The following is a 3781-nucleotide window of genomic DNA, read 5'->3' as shown; positions in this document are numbered from 1 at the left end:
GTGAAAACATGGATTAGTAGAATTCGGCAATCAGCAGAGGAAGTTGCTGAAATAGGAAGAGAAAGCAACGGATTCTATAACAAACGTTTTATCGATGACTTTTTTAAAACAAGTGCTTTGGAATTTCCTCTTTGGTCAGCAGCTTGTCTACCTGGACAGCAGGGCCATGCCAGTACAAGTTACGCTGAGGCTTATTTTAATGACAAGAAGCATAGAGTACTGTCGGGATACAAAAATCTCTTACGAGCTGATAAATTCCTCAAAATTGAATTTCGAGACCATCACGGAGGATCAGCGATATTAAATACGCACTTGCTAAACGAATATCAAAAAATAAGTAAAGAAGCCATCGAAGAACGAGAAGAGAAAGGAGCTGAACTTCAAGTTACCAAAGTTATCAACGAAGACGCAAATTCTTATGACAATTGGAGAAATAAATCTAAAAGGGAGAGAAACGACTTTGAGGAACCTATAGAGGAGTATGTTTTAAAGAAGGAACCCAAGCAAAAGAAACTCGGCTATTACTTCCAAAGTCAGCCCAGCATATCCTTCATTAATATGCATGCAGATTCTAAAGTAGCAGTTAAAAAAATGACAGTATTAGAAAACGCAAACTCACTCAGAGCAGTTCTTATAGGTGATACTCACTACAGCATTAAAAATAGCTGCCCCTTTGACTCCATTATACAAATACTGGGAACAGCAGCGATGGATCACACATCTTACTATTCTTTCGCGAAATCGAGTACGTCCAAAATTATGAAATTTATTGTGGACTTCATCACCGCATCAAGAGTAGGTACAATTTATAAGGACCGCGCAAGGATACTCGTAGACTATTTTCAAGACAAACTAAAAGATAAGTCATCAAAGCCTTTTTTTCCGCTTTTTCCCAAAGTATTAAATATGTACTCAACGTTATCAGAGGTATGGTCAAAATGTTTTTTTGATTGCCCCAGTGGACATGACACCTACAACTGCGAAAATTGTGGTCAATATTCAAATGAAGTATCGACACTATGGATTAAGGACCACAAAAGGTTGTGTGAAGAAGGCTATCAGTCACTAGGAAATCACCTTGCCGAAATATCCACAAATTTTACTTCCCGATGTTCCAAATGTAGTGAAGAATGTTATGTAAAACGATCATTCAACACTCATGTATTCGTAGAGTTGGAGCTAAGAAAAGACTTAGGATCAGAGCTGCAAACATGCAAGTTGTCGGAAATTGAAAAAAGTGTAAACTTTTCAATCGAAAATAATAAATTCAGGTATATAAACATATCAGCGTTAAATATAAGCCTCATACAAAATTAACAAAACTAAACAAATCTTTTCTTTTTTATCTCTTCCTTCAGTTTGAAAGGTATAATTGATTATGTACCTGGACACTTCCGAGCGTATTGCCGAAGAAGCAATGGAAAATGGGAATTACATGACGATTTATGCAACAAACCAGTATCAATCGTAAATGACCAGAAGTTAGCTCCAAGTGGAGCAATTTTTATAAAAGATAATACTGAAAATTAATAAATATTTAGATAGTTATTTCTATTTACACCACTACCACTTAGCGTTAACATAAGAATTATGTGATAATAAAATTATAAAGAATTAAAATTAAAACTTTTGTGCACTAATTACATTCGCCTCGATGTAGATTCAATAGGAAGTAGATGGCACAGTTTGAGTATGTATCAAAGAAATGCATTACATATAATTTATCTCTAAGTAAACTCTATTTCTAAACGGAGCTTTTTAATTTTTTTTCGGAATCTTTATAAACATTTTGAAATTATTACATATATATGTACAACAAAACCATAGCAATTTTCCAAACATGAAAATCTTTTATTTTTCAAACCCTAGTGAGAGCTCATTAAATGTTAGCCAAAAACATACATCCAATGTAGATCCTTTTCTATTCAATTCTTTCGACGAAGATTATACCCAAACATATACATGGATACATACAATTATTTCGCAAGATGTCCTCAATGTCATAAAAAGGCTATTTTTTCGCACATAATAATGAACGCTTTAATTAGCATCAAACTTACGCAAATTACTACAAATATAATGTTTTATCCTTGTGTCGCGCGATCGATTGTCTAAATTCCGTTATTGTGCTTGTAGCAGAAAAACTAAGAGACTAATGTAACTACCTGTGTACGTGGGTAGCTTACGAATAATACTCCTACGGCTGGGCATGCCGCACATTGTGAAACCGTATAATAAGGACATCCCATCTTGTGCACTATTCAATTCTTTAATCAGGCAAACTAATATAAATCACGCTTGATGAATAGACCTGTTGTTTAAATTTTGTTATGATTGCACACTAGCTGAAATTGAATTTGTGCCTGAAATAAATCTGATCTATAAGATGAAAATATAACAGCACTACGTGGTAGAGAAGTTTTGAATATTTTGGTTATTTTAAAATTAAAATAATAAAACCGTACTTTTGTTTTGGGAAAATTGTTAATTAGTGCGGTAAGGACATTTACAAGTTTTCTTTGCTGCAAATGAGTAGGTTATGTTTTTGCTATGTTATTACCTAGTATCACTACTGTAGCAACAACGTTAGTAATCGTACATATCTATACATCTATAAGGAAAATAATTACTAATAATAACCGATTTTAAACATATTCCTTATTATATTTTGTGTTTATATTTCATTTACCAAGCTATGTATATGTGAAACCTTTTTGTCGTAAAGCTAGAATCTTGTATCTATAATAAATATCTTATTTGTTCTTTTACGAGAAACATATACATATTTTGAACTGAATCTGGACCTAAGTACGTAAGTCCCTTCACCAACAATTTGAATGTTATGGAAATACCCATACTAGTTTAGCCCCTGTACGCCCATATTTTCGCCGAATGCACGCTAAATGAAAGTTTAAATATGTCATAAAGAACTAAACAATACGCCCACTTTACGCAAATAAGTATAACAAAGAACATCATAATATGATGGTACTTAGTGAATTCAGTTAATAGACGAAGATCAATTTTCTTTGTTTGGTTATGATGTTAGTTTTCGTTTAGCAACAAATTGCGAATACACTTACTATAAAATATGTATGTAGCTGCATTTCAGATTAGAGATAAACGAGTCAAGGAAACGGGGCAGTGATTTTTTATATCGTTTATAAAATTAGGTACCAATCACCCAGAATAGATAAACCATGTTAAAGAAGAAAAAGGTCCTTTCTATGAAAACTTTATTTAATAATGGACATTCGCAATATTGTTCCATTCCATCCCAGTAATTAAAAAATGGATTTTAGCATGGAAGTTTTCTCGCCAAAACAAAGTTAACTCATTGCTAACCCTAGTTATTAGCTGCATTTTTTTACATCTATATACATGTACGCTTAAATCTTATATGGACTGCTAAGCGTTAAACTTTATCTATTCTTCTGAAATTGCTGCGCAGAAAATTAGTACTCCTAAATTTCAATACGCATTATACTCAGTTGTAATTGAAATATGTGTCTATGTTTCACCTCTATGTATTAACTCTACAAATGGTGTGTGTCCACTGTTCACCGCAACCGATTCAGCTATAGGTTATACACTATTGCCAACAGAGGTGTGTGTCTCCGCTTTTTGGTACAACATGTTCTGTAGCTAGTGGCCGCTAGATGGGTCCCCTAACCATTACCTGAGTGAGGATGAGCGTTTTTTTTAACCGCAAACATAGACGTATATCCGTGTAAAAAACAAGTCTATTATTACTCAGTTTATTAGTTTATTCTCTGTAATC

Source organism: Eurosta solidaginis, chromosome 3 (assembly GCF_040869045.1).
Source record: "Eurosta solidaginis isolate ZX-2024a chromosome 3, ASM4086904v1, whole genome shotgun sequence".
Taxonomy (NCBI): Eukaryota; Metazoa; Arthropoda; class Insecta; order Diptera; family Tephritidae; genus Eurosta; species Eurosta solidaginis.
This window is presented reverse-complemented; position numbering follows the sequence as displayed.